Source organism: Microcebus murinus, unplaced genomic scaffold (genome assembly GCF_040939455.1).
Source record: "Microcebus murinus isolate Inina unplaced genomic scaffold, M.murinus_Inina_mat1.0 scaf015_hap2_Mmur4.0, whole genome shotgun sequence".
Taxonomy (NCBI): domain Eukaryota; kingdom Metazoa; phylum Chordata; class Mammalia; order Primates; family Cheirogaleidae; genus Microcebus; species Microcebus murinus.
Window position 1 is genome coordinate 278063 of NW_027438961.1, and position 18728 is coordinate 296790.

The following is an 18728-nucleotide window of genomic DNA, read 5'->3' on the forward strand; positions in this document are numbered from 1 at the left end:
TGTCCCGGCTTGGGACAAGAGGAGGCCCCACGGTGCGGGCTGGGGCGGCAGGCACCGCGGCGGGCGCTGAGGGTGGGGGTGATCCGCCGGACCGCCGCCCCGCCGCGCTCCCGGCAAGGGGACAGAGCAACAGGCAAAAAAAAAAAAAAAGCCTAGGGCACCCGGGATTCCCAGGCGGTCTCCCATCCAAGTACTAACCAGGCCCGACGCTGCTTAGCTTCGGAGATCAGACGAGATGGGGCGCGTTCGGGGTGGTGTGGCCCTAGACCGCGGAGGGCGCCCCTGCCCCGCTCAAGAGGCCAGCCTCACCGCGCTTCCCCGCGATAGCGCTGACCCGCGCCGGGCCTGTGCAGTTGGCCGGCCCGGTCGGGCGGACTCCGGAGGACTGAGGTGAGGGACGGGGCGGGGCGGGGTGGGGTGGGGGCTGTCTACACACACACACACACACACACACACACACACACACAAACACACACACACAGACACGATGCGCCTCCACGGCTGGACCCGCCAAGGTGGAGACCTTCCAGCCCCCCTCCTCTCCTCACCTCGGCTCCTTCACCTACCCGCCCCCACCCCCAGCGCGCCGCCGCTGACTGCGCACGCGCGCTCACCCTTTGACCCCAGCCAGGGGCCGCCCTCCCGCACAACCCCTGTCAGCTGCGCCCCCGCCCTGTGGGTGGGCTGCCGCCTATTCCCCAGGGCCAGGGCTGGGGCACAGCGCATGGGGGAGGGGAGCGAGTGTAGGGGCGTCTCTCGGGATGTGTCCCATGGCTGGGGTGGGGCGGGGTGGTTTGGGGGGCGCTGAAGAAATCAGTCCCCTCCATCTCCTACCTCTGGAAAACCCCCAAGCCCTTGGAGAACTGCCGGCACCGCTCCCGTGGGGGCCGGGACCCTGCTCCGTGTCCTCCTGTGGCCCAGTCCAAGGGGCCTGGGCCTGGCCCGGGGCTGGATTGGACCCCAACCACCCTCGGGTGTGGACTTGCTAAAAGCCGGCGATTAGATATTGGATTCGAGCTTCCTTGAGGTCATTTCACTAATGAGTGCACCGGAAAGAGTTTCCTAATCCATCTGTGAGGGTGGCAACTGAAAGAGAATTTTAAAGCTGACAGAATAGGCGAGGAAAGGCATAGGAGATTTCCACACCCAGTAAGGCAGACTTTCCCGAAATGGAAGAAAGAAACGAGCAAACAGAGACACCGGTAGCCCGCCCGGATCAGAGTCGGCTCCTTAGAGAAAGCACCCTGACCAGGTTCACCCGTGGGTGGGTGGCGAGCCAGTGGCATTCAGAAGCGCGAGGCCCGCAGTCTGTGCAGAAGACACCTGCACTCGGGTGTGTGTGGCGGCACGATTCCCAAGCAGCTCCAAATGGTAATCCAAAGAGAAGCCAGGGAGTTCCCAAGGCCCCAGGTGTCCTCAGCCCACGACTGGCTGCTGTGGGAATGCGAAGCCCGGCTCCTTGTCTCAGAGCGGGACAACCAGGAGGTGTGACGTACACCCCGGGGTTCCCAGGAGGATCAGGCTGAAGCTGGTACTTGGCCTGAAAATGTCCCCTCGCATGGGCACCCCCTTCCGCTTCCGGCTCCTCTGCTCCCGGTGCCCCTCCATCCAGGGGCCAGACTTTAAGAAGTCACCCGCAGGAGAATCCTGGTCCCAAAGGAGCCTTCTGGGGGACCCGTGCTGAGAGAGGTTGTGGGCATGGCCCGCTGGGGCTCTGCCCGGCCCAGGGCTGGGAGATGCCACCTCCCAGCTCCGGGTCCCTGCAGGAAGCGTTGGCAAGCACAGGGCCAGTCCCCCAAAGGCCCAGGTGCAGGGAGCCCAGGCCAAGCAGCCTGTGGAAGAAGCCACATGCCGTGCCACCCCGGGAACACGACTGCAGGTCGCGGCCCCTCCCGCCTCCTCCCCGACATGGCGCAGGGCTCAGAGACACCTGAGACGCTGCTACCAAAGTCCAAAGGGCATCGGTTGCTCCTCCAAAGCACCCGAGCAGACCGCGTTGTCCAGCCAGCCCCTGGGCCTCCCTGGGGTGCCCAGCACAAAAGTGCAGACAACCCCCGGACTCGCAATATCAGTTTGAGGATGTTCCTGCCACTCTAAGGACCCGCAGGCCAGCTGGGCCTTCAGGCAGGACAGAGAGCCCCGGAATCCGACGTGGAGAGCTGCGTGGACGTCCCCATCAGGAGGCGGTCCCGGCAGCCCCAGGGCCTCAGGGAAGACACCAGGCTGGGCCCCCGCGGCACAGCGGGGCACGTCCCCGTCCCCGGCAGGCGACTTAGCGATGCCTGCGCCAGACTGCTGCGGCCGCCCTGCTGCCGGGTTCCTGGAGGGCTTCCTGGAAGCAGCGTCCACACCAAGCCCCTGGAAGGCCCAGGCGACGGAGGAGCCGGTCAGGCAGGGGCCGAGGACGGTGACGGGCGGGGAGGAGCGTGTCAGGCAGGGGCCGAGGACGGTGACAGGCCGGGCGGGAAGGAGCCGGTCAGGCGGGGGCCCAGGACAGTGACGGGCCTGGCCGGGGAGGAGCGAGTCAGGCAGTGGCCCAGGTGGTGGGCCGGGCGGAGAGGAGCCTGTCAGGCAGGGGCAGAGGACGGTGACGGTGACGGGCCGGGGCGGGAAGGGGCCGGTCAGGCAGGGGCAGGGGCCGAGGACAGTGACGGGCCTGGCGGGGGAGGAGCGCGTCAGGCAGGGGCAGAGGAGACGGGCTGGGTAAGGGGTAGGGTGACAGTTAGGGCACAATTCACAATCGCAAAGATGTGGAAGCGACCCGAGTGCCCATCCATCCAGGAGTGCATTAGTAACATGTGGCGCGTGGACACCACGGAGTGCCATTCGGCTGTGAGGAGCAGCGGTGAGGGGGCGCCTCTCGTGTTCTCCTGGCCAGAGCTGGAACCCGTTCCAGTAGGCCAGGTGTCCCAAGAACGGACACACGAGCACCACGTGCGCGCGCTCACCGGCAAATTAGTACGAACGGATGGACACCTAAGTGGACAGCGAGGAATCACCTTCATCGGGTGGGTGTCGGGCGGGCGTGGGGAGGGGGTGGGCATACACATCCATTAGGGAGGGGGTGGGTGCGCACCGACTGGGGGATGGGCGCACTTGAAGCTCTGACCCGAGGGGGGAGGCGGGGAAAGAGCAATGCACCCGACCTGAACATTGGTACCCCCACAATACGCTGGGGGAGAATGAGAAATAAATAAGGAGACAGGGGGGAGGGGGGCACGGGCAACACATGTCACCTCAATACTTGTACTCCCATCATCTGCTAGAAAGGAGAGAGAAAAGAAAATGCAATCATAGAGATAAGAGACACTTTCTAAGAACATGAATCCGAAAAGAAAAGTAAAAGGAGGCCTGTCGAGCAGGTCTGGGTGTGACTCCGGATCCCCCAACCTCCAGTGCCACCACCAGAGATTCCTACGTGTAGCCCATAGAACCCCAAAAGCAACGGGACGAGTTCTGGTCACATACTCGCTCAAAGTGACATCCTGGAATCCTTCCGGAACTCCCTCCCCTCTCAGACTCTCCAGGTTTCCTCCAGCGTGTCGTTTCCCACAGACCAGACCTTTGGACTGAGACCGGACAGTCCAGATGGCACGCATGCTGCCCCGTGGCGGCGGTGTCCCGGCTTGGGACAAGAGGAGGCCCCACGGTGCGGGCTGGGGCGGCAGGCACCGCGGCGGGCGCTGAGGGTGGGGGTGATCCGCCGGACCGCCGCCCCGCCGCGCTCCCGGCAAGGGGACAGAGCAACAGGCAAAAAAAAAAAAAAAGCCTAGGGCACCCGGGATTCCCAGGCGGTCTCCCATCCAAGTACTAACCAGGCCCGACGCTGCTTAGCTTCGGAGATCAGACGAGATGGGGCGCGTTCGGGGTGGTGTGGCCCTAGACCGCGGAGGGCGCCCCTGCCCCGCTCAAGAGGCCAGCCTCACCGCGCTTCCCCGCGATAGCGCTGACCCGCGCCGGGCCTGTGCAGTTGGCCGGCCCGGTCGGGCGGACTCCGGAGGACTGAGGTGAGGGACGGGGCGGGGCGGGGTGGGGTGGGGGCTGTCTACACACACACACACACACACACACACACACACACAAACACACACACACAGACACGATGCGCCTCCACGGCTGGACCCGCCAAGGTGGAGACCTTCCAGCCCCCCTCCTCTCCTCACCTCGGCTCCTTCACCTACCCGCCCCCACCCCCAGCGCGCCGCCGCTGACTGCGCACGCGCGCTCACCCTTTGACCCCAGCCAGGGGCCGCCCTCCCGCACAACCCCTGTCAGCTGCGCCCCCGCCCTGTGGGTGGGCTGCCGCCTATTCCCCAGGGCCAGGGCTGGGGCACAGCGCATGGGGGAGGGGAGCGAGTGTAGGGGCGTCTCTCGGGATGTGTCCCATGGCTGGGGTGGGGCGGGGTGGTTTGGGGGGCGCTGAAGAAATCAGTCCCCTCCATCTCCTACCTCTGGAAAACCCCCAAGCCCTTGGAGAACTGCCGGCACCGCTCCCGTGGGGGCCGGGACCCTGCTCCGTGTCCTCCTGTGGCCCAGTCCAAGGGGCCTGGGCCTGGCCCGGGGCTGGATTGGACCCCAACCACCCTCGGGTGTGGACTTGCTAAAAGCCGGCGATTAGATATTGGATTCGAGCTTCCTTGAGGTCATTTCACTAATGAGTGCACCGGAAAGAGTTTCCTAATCCATCTGTGAGGGTGGCAACTGAAAGAGAATTTTAAAGCTGACAGAATAGGCGAGGAAAGGCATAGGAGATTTCCACACCCAGTAAGGCAGACTTTCCCGAAATGGAAGAAAGAAACGAGCAAACAGAGACACCGGTAGCCCGCCCGGATCAGAGTCGGCTCCTTAGAGAAAGCACCCTGACCAGGTTCACCCGTGGGTGGGTGGCGAGCCAGTGGCATTCAGAAGCGCGAGGCCCGCAGTCTGTGCAGAAGACACCTGCACTCGGGTGTGTGTGGCGGCACGATTCCCAAGCAGCTCCAAATGGTAATCCAAAGAGAAGCCAGGGAGTTCCCAAGGCCCCAGGTGTCCTCAGCCCACGACTGGCTGCTGTGGGAATGCGAAGCCCGGCTCCTTGTCTCAGAGCGGGACAACCAGGAGGTGTGACGTACACCCCGGGGTTCCCAGGAGGATCAGGCTGAAGCTGGTACTTGGCCTGAAAATGTCCCCTCGCATGGGCACCCCCTTCCGCTTCCGGCTCCTCTGCTCCCGGTGCCCCTCCATCCAGGGGCCAGACTTTAAGAAGTCACCCGCAGGAGAATCCTGGTCCCAAAGGAGCCTTCTGGGGGACCCGTGCTGAGAGAGGTTGTGGGCATGGCCCGCTGGGGCTCTGCCCGGCCCAGGGCTGGGAGATGCCACCTCCCAGCTCCGGGTCCCTGCAGGAAGCGTTGGCAAGCACAGGGCCAGTCCCCCAAAGGCCCAGGTGCAGGGAGCCCAGGCCAAGCAGCCTGTGGAAGAAGCCACATGCCGTGCCACCCCGGGAACACGACTGCAGGTCGCGGCCCCTCCCGCCTCCTCCCCGACATGGCGCAGGGCTCAGAGACACCTGAGACGCTGCTACCAAAGTCCAAAGGGCATCGGTTGCTCCTCCAAAGCACCCGAGCAGACCGCGTTGTCCAGCCAGCCCCTGGGCCTCCCTGGGGTGCCCAGCACAAAAGTGCAGACAACCCCCGGACTCGCAATATCAGTTTGAGGATGTTCCTGCCACTCTAAGGACCCGCAGGCCAGCTGGGCCTTCAGGCAGGACAGAGAGCCCCGGAATCCGACGTGGAGAGCTGCGTGGACGTCCCCATCAGGAGGCGGTCCCGGCAGCCCCAGGGCCTCAGGGAAGACACCAGGCTGGGCCCCCGCGGCACAGCGGGGCACGTCCCCGTCCCCGGCAGGCGACTTAGCGATGCCTGCGCCAGACTGCTGCGGCCGCCCTGCTGCCGGGTTCCTGGAGGGCTTCCTGGAAGCAGCGTCCACACCAAGCCCCTGGAAGGCCCAGGCGACGGAGGAGCCGGTCAGGCAGGGGCCGAGGACGGTGACGGGCGGGGAGGAGCGTGTCAGGCAGGGGCCGAGGACGGTGACAGGCCGGGCGGGAAGGAGCCGGTCAGGCGGGGGCCCAGGACAGTGACGGGCCTGGCCGGGGAGGAGCGAGTCAGGCAGTGGCCCAGGTGGTGGGCCGGGCGGAGAGGAGCCTGTCAGGCAGGGGCAGAGGACGGTGACGGTGACGGGCCGGGGCGGGAAGGGGCCGGTCAGGCAGGGGCAGGGGCCGAGGACAGTGACGGGCCTGGCGGGGGAGGAGCGCGTCAGGCAGGGGCAGAGGAGACGGGCTGGGTAAGGGGTAGGGTGACAGTTAGGGCACAATTCACAATCGCAAAGATGTGGAAGCGACCCGAGTGCCCATCCATCCAGGAGTGCATTAGTAACATGTGGCGCGTGGACACCACGGAGTGCCATTCGGCTGTGAGGAGCAGCGGTGAGGGGGCGCCTCTCGTGTTCTCCTGGCCAGAGCTGGAACCCGTTCCAGTAGGCCAGGTGTCCCAAGAACGGACACACGAGCACCACGTGCGCGCGCTCACCGGCAAATTGGTACGAACGGATGGACACCTAAGTGGACAGCGAGGAATCACCTTCATCGGGTGGGTGTCGGGCGGGCGTGGGGAGGGGGTGGGCATACACATCCATTAGGGAGGGGGTGGGTGCGCACCGACTGGGGGATGGGCGCACTTGAAGCTCTGACCCGAGGGGGGAGGCGGGGAAAGAGCAATGCACCCGACCTGAACATTGGTACCCCCACAATACGCTGGGAGAGAATGAGAAATAAATAAGGAGACAGGGGGGAGGGGGGCACGGGCAACACATGTCACCTCAATACTTGTACTCCCATCATCTGCTAGAAAGGAGAGAGAAAAGAAAATGCAATCATAGAGATAAGAGACACTTTCTAAGAACATGAATCCGAAAAGAAAAGTAAAAGGAGGCCTGTCGAGCAGGTCTGGGTGTGACTCCGGATCCCCCAACCTCCAGTGCCACCACCAGAGATTCCTACGTGTAGCCCATAGAACCCCAAAAGCAACGGGACGAGTTCTGGTCACATACTCGCTCAAAGTGACATCCTGGAATCCTTCCGGAACTCCCTCCCCTCTCAGACTCTCCAGGTTTCCTCCAGCGTGTCGTTTCCCACAGACCAGACCTTTGGACTGAGACCGGACAGTCCAGATGGCACGCATGCTGCCCCGTGGCGGCGGTGTCCCGGCTTGGGACAAGAGGAGGCCCCACGGTGCGGGCTGGGGCGGCAGGCACCGCGGCGGGCGCTGAGGGTGGGGGTGATCCGCCGGACCGCCGCCCCGCCGCGCTCCCGGCAAGGGGACAGAGCAACAGGCAAAAAAAAAAAAAAAAAAAAAAAAAAAAAGCCTAGGACACCCGGGATTCCCAGGCGGTCTCCCATCCAAGTACTAACCAGGCCCGACGCTGCTTAGCTTCGGAGATCAGACGAGATGGGGCGCGTTCGGGGTGGTGTGGCCCTAGACCGCGGAGGGCGCCCCTGCCCCGCTCAAGAGGCCAGCCTCACCGCGCTTCCCCGCGATAGCGCTGACCCGCGCCGGGCCTGTGCAGTTGGCCGGCCCGGTCGGGCGGACTCCGGAGGACTGAGGTGAGGGACGGGGCGGGGCGGGGTGGGGTGGGGGCTGTCTACACACACACACACACACACACACACACACACACACACACACAAACACACACACACAGACACGATGCGCCTCCACGGCTGGACCCGCCAAGGTGGAGACCTTCCAGCCCCCCTCCTCTCCTCACCTCGCCTCCTTCACCTACCCGCCCCCACCCCCAGCGCGCCGCCGCTGACTGCGCACGCGCGCTCACCCTTTGACCCCAGCCAGGGGCCGCCCTCCCGCACAACCCCTGTCAGCTGCGCCCCCGCCCTGTGGGTGGGCTGCCGCCTATTCCCCAGGGCCAGGGCTGGGGCACAGCGCATGGGGGAGGGGAGCGAGTGTAGGGGCGTCTCTCGGGATGTGTCCCATGGCTGGGGTGGGGCGGGGTGGTTTGGGGGGCGCTGAAGAAATCAGTCCCCTCCATCTCCTACCTCTGGAAAACCCCCAAGCCCTTGGAGAACTGCCGGCACCGCTCCCGTGGGGGCCGGGACCCTGCTCCGTGTCCTCCTGTGGCCCAGTCCAAGGGGCCTGGGCCTGGCCCGGGGCTGGATTGGACCCCAACCACCCTCGGGTGTGGACTTGCTAAAAGCCGGCGATTAGATATTGGATTCGAGCTTCCTTGAGGTCATTTCACTAATGAGTGCACCGGAAAGAGTTTCCTAATCCATCTGTGAGGGTGGCAACTGAAAGAGAATTTTAAAGCTGACAGAATAGGCGAGGAAAGGCATAGGAGATTTCCACACCCAGTAAGGCAGACTTTCCCGAAATGGAAGAAAGAAACGAGCAAACAGAGACACCGGTAGCCCGCCCGGATCAGAGTCGGCTCCTTAGAGAAAGCACCCTGACCAGGTTCACCCGTGGGTGGGTGGCGAGCCAGTGGCATTCAGAAGCGCGAGGCCCGCAGTCTGTGCAGAAGACACCTGCACTCGGGTGTGTGTGGCGGCACGATTCCCAAGCAGCTCCAAATGGTAATCCAAAGAGAAGCCAGGGAGTTCCCAAGGCCCCAGGTGTCCTCAGCCCACGACTGGCTGCTGTGGGAATGCGAAGCCCGGCTCCTTGTCTCAGAGCGGGACAACCAGGAGGTGTGACGTACACCCCGGGGTTCCCAGGAGGATCAGGCTGAAGCTGGTACTTGGCCTGAAAATGTCCCCTCGCATGGGCACCCCCTTCCGCTTCCGGCTCCTCTGCTCCCGGTGCCCCTCCATCCAGGGGCCAGACTTTAAGAAGTCACCCGCAGGAGAATCCTGGTCCCAAAGGAGCCTTCTGGGGGACCCGTGCTGAGAGAGGTTGTGGGCATGGCCCGCTGGGGCTCTGCCCGGCCCAGGGCTGGGAGATGCCACCTCCCAGCTCCGGGTCCCTGCAGGAAGCGTTGGCAAGCACAGGGCCAGTCCCCCAAAGGCCCAGGTGCAGGGAGCCCAGGCCAAGCAGCCTGTGGAAGAAGCCACATGCCGTGCCACCCCGGGAACACGACTGCAGGTCGCGGCCCCTCCCGCCTCCTCCCCGACATGGCGCAGGGCTCAGAGACACCTGAGACGCTGCTACCAAAGTCCAAAGGGCATCGGTTGCTCCTCCAAAGCACCCGAGCAGACCGCGTTGTCCAGCCAGCCCCTGGGCCTCCCTGGGGTGCCCAGCACAAAAGTGCAGACAACCCCCGGACTCGCAATATCAGTTTGAGGATGTTCCTGCCACTCTAAGGACCCGCAGGCCAGCTGGGCCTTCAGGCAGGACAGAGAGCCCCGGAATCCGACGTGGAGAGCTGCGTGGACGTCCCCATCAGGAGGCGGTCCCCACCTCCGAGGCTCTCCCCTTGCGGGGAGCGGCAGCCCCAGGGCCTCAGGGAAGACACCAGGCTGGGCCCCCGCGGCACAGCGGGGCACGTCCCCGTCCCCGGCAGGCGACTTAGCGATGCCTGCGCCAGACTGCTGCGGCCGCCCTGCTGCCGGGTTCCTGGAGGGCTTCCTGGAAGCAGCGTCCACACCAAGCCCCTGGAAGGCCCAGGCGACGGAGGAGCCGGTCAGGCAGGGGCCGAGGACGGTGACGGGCGGGGAGGAGCGTGTCAGGCAGGGGCCGAGGACGGTGACAGGCCGGGCGGGAAGGAGCCGGTCAGGCGGGGGCCCAGGACAGTGACGGGCCTGGCCGGGGAGGAGCGAGTCAGGCAGTGGCCCAGGTGGTGGGCCGGGCGGAGAGGAGCCTGTCAGGCAGGGGCAGAGGACGGTGACGGTGACGGGCCGGGGCGGGAAGGGGCCGGTCAGGCAGGGGCAGGGGCCGAGGACAGTGACGGGCCTGGCGGGGGAGGAGCGCGTCAGGCAGGGGCAGAGGAGACGGGCTGGGTAAGGGGTAGGGTGACAGTTAGGGCACAATTCACAATCGCAAAGATGTGGAAGCGACCCGAGTGCCCATCCATCCAGGAGTGCATTAGTAACATGTGGCGCGTGGACACCACGGAGTGCCATTCGGCTGTGAGGAGCAGCGGTGAGGGGGCGCCTCTCGTGTTCTCCTGGCCAGAGCTGGAACCCGTTCCAGTAGGCCAGGTGTCCCAAGAACGGACACACGAGCACCACGTGCGCGCGCTCACCGGCAAATTGGTAGGAACGGATGGACACCTAAGTGGACAGCGAGGAATCACCTTCATCGGGTGGGTGTCGGGCGGGCGTGGGGAGGGGGTGGGCATACACATCCATTAGGGAGGGGGTGGGTGCGCACCGACTGGGGGATGGGCGCACTTGAAGCTCTGACCCGAGGGGGGAGGCGGGGAAAGAGCAATGCACCCGACCTGAACATTGGTACCCCCACAATACGCTGGGAGAGAATGAGAAATAAATAAGGAGACAGGGGGGAGGGGGGCACGGGCAACACATGTCACCTCAATACTTGTACTCCCATCATCTGCTAGAAAGGAGAGAGAAAAGAAAATGCAATCATAGAGATAAGAGACACTTTCTAAGAACATGAATCCGAAAAGAAAAGTAAAAGGAGGCCTGTCGAGCAGGTCTGGGTGTGACTCCGGATCCCCCAACCTCCAGTGCCACCACCAGAGATTCCTACGTGTAGCCCATAGAACCCCAAAAGCAACGGGACGAGTTCTGGTCACATACTCGCTCAAAGTGACATCCTGGAATCCTTCCGGAACTCCCTCCCCTCTCAGACTCTCCAGGTTTCCTCCAGCGTGTCGTTTCCCACAGACCAGACCTTTGGACTGAGACCGGACAGTCCAGATGGCACGCATGCTGCCCCGTGGCGGCGGTGTCCCGGCTTGGGACAAGAGGAGGCCCCACGGTGCGGGCTGGGGCGGCAGGCACCGCGGCGGGCGCTGAGGGTGGGGGTGATCCGCCGGACCGCCGCCCCGCCGCGCTCCCGGCAAGGGGACAGAGCAACAGGCAAAAAAAAAAAAAAAAAAAAAAAAAAAGCCTAGGACACCCGGGATTCCCAGGCGGTCTCCCATCCAAGTACTAACCAGGCCCGACGCTGCTTAGCTTCGGAGATCAGACGAGATGGGGCGCGTTCGGGGTGGTGTGGCCCTAGACCGCGGAGGGCGCCCCTGCCCCGCTCAAGAGGCCAGCCTCACCGCGCTTCCCCGCGATAGCGCTGACCCGCGCCGGGCCTGTGCAGTTGGCCGGCCCGGTCGGGCGGACTCCGGAGGACTGAGGTGAGGGACGGGGCGGGGCGGGGTGGGGTGGGGGCTGTCTACACACACACACACACACACACACACACACACACACACACACACACAAACACACACACACAGACACGATGCGCCTCCACGGCTGGACCCGCCAAGGTGGAGACCTTCCAGCCCCCCTCCTCTCCTCACCTCGCCTCCTTCACCTACCCGCCCCCACCCCCAGCGCGCCGCCGCTGACTGCGCACGCGCGCTCACCCTTTGACCCCAGCCAGGGGCCGCCCTCCCGCACAACCCCTGTCAGCTGCGCCCCCGCCCTGTGGGTGGGCTGCCGCCTATTCCCCAGGGCCAGGGCTGGGGCACAGCGCATGGGGGAGGGGAGCGAGTGTAGGGGCGTCTCTCGGGATGTGTCCCATGGCTGGGGTGGGGCGGGGTGGTTTGGGGGGCGCTGAAGAAATCAGTCCCCTCCATCTCCTACCTCTGGAAAACCCCCAAGCCCTTGGAGAACTGCCGGCACCGCTCCCGTGGGGGCCGGGACCCTGCTCCGTGTCCTCCTGTGGCCCAGTCCAAGGGGCCTGGGCCTGGCCCGGGGCTGGATTGGACCCCAACCACCCTCGGGTGTGGACTTGCTAAAAGCCGGCGATTAGATATTGGATTCGAGCTTCCTTGAGGTCATTTCACTAATGAGTGCACCGGAAAGAGTTTCCTAATCCATCTGTGAGGGTGGCAACTGAAAGAGAATTTTAAAGCTGACAGAATAGGCGAGGAAAGGCATAGGAGATTTCCACACCCAGTAAGGCAGACTTTCCCGAAATGGAAGAAAGAAACGAGCAAACAGAGACACCGGTAGCCCGCCCGGATCAGAGTCGGCTCCTTAGAGAAAGCACCCTGACCAGGTTCACCCGTGGGTGGGTGGCGAGCCAGTGGCATTCAGAAGCGCGAGGCCCGCAGTCTGTGCAGAAGACACCTGCACTCGGGTGTGTGTGGCGGCACGATTCCCAAGCAGCTCCAAATGGTAATCCAAAGAGAAGCCAGGGAGTTCCCAAGGCCCCAGGTGTCCTCAGCCCACGACTGGCTGCTGTGGGAATGCGAAGCCCGGCTCCTTGTCTCAGAGCGGGACAACCAGGAGGTGTGACGTACACCCCGGGGTTCCCAGGAGGATCAGGCTGAAGCTGGTACTTGGCCTGAAAATGTCCCCTCGCATGGGCACCCCCTTCCGCTTCCGGCTCCTCTGCTCCCGGTGCCCCTCCATCCAGGGGCCAGACTTTAAGAAGTCACCCGCAGGAGAATCCTGGTCCCAAAGGAGCCTTCTGGGGGACCCGTGCTGAGAGAGGTTGTGGGCATGGCCCGCTGGGGCTCTGCCCGGCCCAGGGCTGGGAGATGCCACCTCCCAGCTCCGGGTCCCTGCAGGAAGCGTTGGCAAGCACAGGGCCAGTCCCCCAAAGGCCCAGGTGCAGGGAGCCCAGGCCAAGCAGCCTGTGGAAGAAGCCACATGCCGTGCCACCCCGGGAACACGACTGCAGGTCGCGGCCCCTCCCGCCTCCTCCCCGACATGGCGCAGGGCTCAGAGACACCTGAGACGCTGCTACCAAAGTCCAAAGGGCATCGGTTGCTCCTCCAAAGCACCCGAGCAGACCGCGTTGTCCAGCCAGCCCCTGGGCCTCCCTGGGGTGCCCAGCACAAAAGTGCAGACAACCCCCGGACTCGCAATATCAGTTTGAGGATGTTCCTGCCACTCTAAGGACCCGCAGGCCAGCTGGGCCTTCAGGCAGGACAGAGAGCCCCGGAATCCGACGTGGAGAGCTGCGTGGACGTCCCCATCAGGAGGCGGTCCCCACCTCCGAGGCTCTCCCCTTGCGGGGAGCGGCAGCCCCAGGGCCTCAGGGAAGACACCAGGCTGGGCCCCCGCGGCACAGCGGGGCACGTCCCCGTCCCCGGCAGGCGACTTAGCGATGCCTGCGCCAGACTGCTGCGGCCGCCCTGCTGCCGGGTTCCTGGAGGGCTTCCTGGAAGCAGCGTCCACACCAAGCCCCTGGAAGGCCCAGGCGACGGAGGAGCCGGTCAGGCAGGGGCCGAGGACGGTGACGGGCGGGGAGGAGCGTGTCAGGCAGGGGCCGAGGACGGTGACAGGCCGGGCGGGAAGGAGCCGGTCAGGCGGGGGCCCAGGACAGTGACGGGCCTGGCCGGGGAGGAGCGAGTCAGGCAGTGGCCCAGGTGGTGGGCCGGGCGGAGAGGAGCCTGTCAGGCAGGGGCAGAGGACGGTGACGGTGACGGGCCGGGGCGGGAAGGGGCCGGTCAGGCAGGGGCAGGGGCCGAGGACAGTGACGGGCCTGGCGGGGGAGGAGCGCGTCAGGCAGGGGCAGAGGAGACGGGCTGGGTAAGGGGTAGGGTGACAGTTAGGGCACAATTCACAATCGCAAAGATGTGGAAGCGACCCGAGTGCCCATCCATCCAGGAGTGCATTAGTAACATGTGGCGCGTGGACACCACGGAGTGCCATTCGGCTGTGAGGAGCAGCGGTGAGGGGGCGCCTCTCGTGTTCTCCTGGCCAGAGCTGGAACCCGTTCCAGTAGGCCAGGTGTCCCAAGAACGGACACACGAGCACCACGTGCGCGCGCTCACCGGCAAATTGGTAGGAACGGATGGACACCTAAGTGGACAGCGAGGAATCACCTTCATCGGGTGGGTGTCGGGCGGGCGTGGGGAGGGGGTGGGCATACACATCCATTAGGGAGGGGGTGGGTGCGCACCGACTGGGGGATGGGCGCACTTGAAGCTCTGACCCGAGGGGGGAGGCGGGGAAAGAGCAATGCACCCGACCTGAACATTGGTACCCCCACAATACGCTGGGAGAGAATGAGAAATAAATAAGGAGACAGGGGGGAGGGGGGCACGGGCAACACATGTCACCTCAATACTTGTACTCCCATCATCTGCTAGAAAGGAGAGAGAAAAGAAAATGCAATCATAGAGATAAGAGACACTTTCTAAGAACATGAATCCGAAAAGAAAAGTAAAAGGAGGCCTGTCGAGCAGGTCTGGGTGTGACTCCGGATCCCCCAACCTCCAGTGCCACCACCAGAGATTCCTACGTGTAGCCCATAGAACCCCAAAAGCAACGGGACGAGTTCTGGTCACATACTCGCTCAAAGTGACATCCTGGAATCCTTCCGGAACTCCCTCCCCTCTCAGACTCTCCAGGTTTCCTCCAGCGTGTCGTTTCCCACAGACCAGACCTTTGGACTGAGACCGGACAGTCCAGATGGCACGCATGCTGCCCCGTGGCGGCGGTGTCCCGGCTTGGGACAAGAGGAGGCCCCACGGTGCGGGCTGGGGCGGCAGGCACCGCGGCGGGCGCTGAGGGTGGGGGTGATCCGCCGGACCGCCGCCCCGCCGCGCTCCCGGCAAGGGGACAGAGCAACAGGCAAAAAAAAAAAAAAAAAAAAAAAAAAAAAGCCTAGGACACCCGGGATTCCCAGGCGGTCTCCCATCCAAGTACTAACCAGGCCCGACGCTGCTTAGCTTCGGAGATCAGACGAGATGGGGCGCGTTCGGGGTGGTGTGGCCCTAGACCGCGGAGGGCGCCCCTGCCCCGCTCAAGAGGCCAGCCTCACCGCGCTTCCCCGCGATAGCGCTGACCCGCGCCGGGCCTGTGCAGTTGGCCGGCCCGGTCGGGCGGACTCCGGAGGACTGAGGTGAGGGACGGGGCGGGGCGGGGTGGGGTGGGGGCTGTCTACACACACACACACACACACACACACACACACACACACACACAAACACACACACACAGACACGATGCGCCTCCACGGCTGGACCCGCCAAGGTGGAGACCTTCCAGCCCCCCTCCTCTCCTCACCTCGCCTCCTTCACCTACCCGCCCCCACCCCCAGCGCGCCGCCGCTGACTGCGCACGCGCGCTCACCCTTTGACCCCAGCCAGGGGCCGCCCTCCCGCACAACCCCTGTCAGCTGCGCCCCCGCCCTGTGGGTGGGCTGCCGCCTATTCCCCAGGGCCAGGGCTGGGGCACAGCGCATGGGGGAGGGGAGCGAGTGTAGGGGCGTCTCTCGGGATGTGTCCCATGGCTGGGGTGGGGCGGGGTGGTTTGGGGGGCGCTGAAGAAATCAGTCCCCTCCATCTCCTACCTCTGGAAAACCCCCAAGCCCTTGGAGAACTGCCGGCACCGCTCCCGTGGGGGCCGGGACCCTGCTCCGTGTCCTCCTGTGGCCCAGTCCAAGGGGCCTGGGCCTGGCCCGGGGCTGGATTGGACCCCAACCACCCTCGGGTGTGGACTTGCTAAAAGCCGGCGATTAGATATTGGATTCGAGCTTCCTTGAGGTCATTTCACTAATGAGTGCACCGGAAAGAGTTTCCTAATCCATCTGTGAGGGTGGCAACTGAAAGAGAATTTTAAAGCTGACAGAATAGGCGAGGAAAGGCATAGGAGATTTCCACACCCAGTAAGGCAGACTTTCCCGAAATGGAAGAAAGAAACGAGCAAACAGAGACACCGGTAGCCCGCCCGGATCAGAGTCGGCTCCTTAGAGAAAGCACCCTGACCAGGTTCACCCGTGGGTGGGTGGCGAGCCAGTGGCATTCAGAAGCGCGAGGCCCGCAGTCTGTGCAGAAGACACCTGCACTCGGGTGTGTGTGGCGGCACGATTCCCAAGCAGCTCCAAATGGTAATCCAAAGAGAAGCCAGGGAGTTCCCAAGGCCCCAGGTGTCCTCAGCCCACGACTGGCTGCTGTGGGAATGCGAAGCCCGGCTCCTTGTCTCAGAGCGGGACAACCAGGAGGTGTGACGTACACCCCGGGGTTCCCAGGAGGATCAGGCTGAAGCTGGTACTTGGCCTGAAAATGTCCCCTCGCATGGGCACCCCCTTCCGCTTCCGGCTCCTCTGCTCCCGGTGCCCCTCCATCCAGGGGCCAGACTTTAAGAAGTCACCCGCAGGAGAATCCTGGTCCCAAAGGAGCCTTCTGGGGGACCCGTGCTGAGAGAGGTTGTGGGCATGGCCCGCTGGGGCTCTGCCCGGCCCAGGGCTGGGAGATGCCACCTCCCAGCTCCGGGTCCCTGCAGGAAGCGTTGGCAAGCACAGGGCCAGTCCCCCAAAGGCCCAGGTGCAGGGAGCCCAGGCCAAGCAGCCTGTGGAAGAAGCCACATGCCGTGCCACCCCGGGAACACGACTGCAGGTCGCGGCCCCTCCCGCCTCCTCCCCGACATGGCGCAGGGCTCAGAGACACCTGAGACGCTGCTACCAAAGTCCAAAGGGCATCGGTTGCTCCTCCAAAGCACCCGAGCAGACCGCGTTGTCCAGCCAGCCCCTGGGCCTCCCTGGGGTGCCCAGCACAAAAGTGCAGACAACCCCCGGACTCGCAATATCAGTTTGAGGATGTTCCTGCCACTCTAAGGACCCGCAGGCCAGCTGGGCCTTCAGGCAGGACAGAGAGCCCCGGAATCCGACGTGGAGAGCTGCGTGGACGTCCCCATCAGGAGGCGGTCCCGGCAGCCCCAGGGCCTCAGGGAAGACACCAGGCTGGGCCCCCGCGGCACAGCGGGGCACGTCCCCGTCCCCGGCAGGCGACTTAGCGATGCCTGCGCCAGACTGCTGCGGCCGCCCTGCTGCCGGGTTCCTGGAGGGCTTCCTGGAAGCAGCGTCCACACCAAGCCCCTGGAAGGCCCAGGCGACGGAGGAGCCGGTCAGGCAGGGGCCGAGGACGGTGACGGGCGGGGAGGAGCGTGTCAGGCAGGGGCCGAGGACGGTGACAGGCCGGGCGGGAAGGAGCCGGTCAGGCGGGGGCCCAGGACAGTGACGGGCCTGGCCGGGGAGGAGCGAGTCAGGCAGTGGCCCAGGTGGTGGGCCGGGCGGAGAGGAGCCTGTCAGGCAGGGGCAGAGGACGGTGACGGTGACGGGCCGGGGCGGGAAGGGGCCGGTCAGGCAGGGGCAGGGGCCGAGGACAGTGACGGGCCTGGCGGGGGAGGAGCGCGTCAGGCAGGGGCAGAGGAGACGGGCTGGGTAAGGGGTAGGGTGACAGTTAGGGCACAATTCACAATCGCAAAGATGTGGAAGCGACCCGAGTGCCCATCCATCCAGGAGTGCATTAGTAACATGTGGCGCGTGGACACCACGGAGTGCCATTCGGCTGTGAGGAGCAGCGGTGAGGGGGCGCCTCTCGTGTTCTCCTGGCCAGAGCTGGAACCCGTTCCAGTAGGCCAGGTGTCCCAAGAACGGACACACGAGCACCACGTGCGCGCGCTCACCGGCAAATTAGTACGAACGGATGGACACCTAAGTGGACAGCGAGGAATCACCTTCATCGGGTGGGTGTCGGGCGGGCGTGGGGAGGGGGTGGGCATACACATCCATTAGGGAGGGGGTGGGTGCGCACCGACTGGGGGATGGGCGCACTTGAAGCTCTGACCCGAGGGGGGAGGCGGGGAAAGAGCAATGCACCCGACCTGAACATTGGTACCCCCACAATACGCTGGGGGAGAATGAGAAATAAATAAGGAGACAGGGGGGAGGGGGGCACGGGCAACACATGTCACCTCAATACTTGTACTCCCATCATCTGCTAGAAAGGAGAGAGAAAAGAAAATGCAATCATAGAGATAAGAGACACTTTCTAAGAACATGAATCCGAAAAGAAAAGTAAAAGGAGGCCTGTCGAGCAGGTCTGGGTGTGACTCCGGATCCCCCAACCTCCAGTGCCACCACCAGAGATTCCTACGTGTAGCCCATAGAACCCCAAAAGCAACGGGACGAGTTCTGGTCACATACTCGCTCAAAGTGACATCCTGGAATCCTTCCGGAACTCCCTCCCCTCTCAGACTCTCCAGGTTTCCTCCAGCGTGTCGTTTCCCACAGACCAGACCTTTGGACTGAGACCGGACAGTCCAGATGGCACGCATGCTGCCCCGTGGCGGCGGTGTCCCGGCTTGGGACAAGAGGAGGCCCCACGGTGCGGGCTGGGGCGGCAGGCACCGCGGCGGGCGCTGAGGGTGGGGGTGATCCGCCGGACCGCCGCCCCGCCGCGCTCCCGGCAAGGGGACAGAGCAACAGGCAAAAAAAAAAAAAAAGCCTAGGGCACCCGGGATTCCCAGGCGGTCTCCCATCCAAGTACTAACCAGGCCCGACGCTGCTTAGCTTCGGAGATCAGACGAGATGGGGCGCGTTCGGGGTGGTGTGGCCCTAGACCGCGGAGGGCGCCCCTGCCCCGCTCAAGAGGCCAGCCTCACCGCGCTTCCCCGCGATAGCGCTGACCCGCGCCGGGCCTGTGCAGTTGGCCGGCCCGGTCGGGCGGACTCCGGAGGACTGAGGTGAGGGACGGGGCGGGGCGGGGTGGGGTGGGGGCTGTCTACACACACACACACACACACACACACACACACACACAAACACACACACACAGACACGATGCGCCTCCACGGCTGGACCCGCCAAGGTGGAGAC

At 64.5% G+C, this 18728-nt stretch overlaps 6 pseudogenes; all 6 read right to left on the reverse strand.

Moving 5' to 3' along the window:
* Window positions 1–149: 149 nt before the first annotated feature.
* Window positions 150–268, reverse strand: LOC142867424 (uncharacterized; annotated as a pseudogene).
* Window positions 269–3766: 3498 nt separating this feature from the next.
* LOC142867425 (uncharacterized) lies at window positions 3767–3885 on the reverse strand (annotated as a pseudogene).
* Window positions 3886–7395: 3510 nt separating this feature from the next.
* On the reverse strand, window positions 7396–7514 carry LOC142867362 (uncharacterized; annotated as a pseudogene).
* Window positions 7515–11060: 3546 nt separating this feature from the next.
* LOC142867363 (uncharacterized) lies at window positions 11061–11179 on the reverse strand (annotated as a pseudogene).
* A 3552-nt stretch (window positions 11180–14731) lies between these two features.
* LOC142867364 (uncharacterized) lies at window positions 14732–14850 on the reverse strand (annotated as a pseudogene).
* Window positions 14851–18354: 3504 nt separating this feature from the next.
* LOC142867426 (uncharacterized) lies at window positions 18355–18473 on the reverse strand (annotated as a pseudogene).
* Between the last annotated feature and the right edge of the window lie 255 nt (window positions 18474–18728).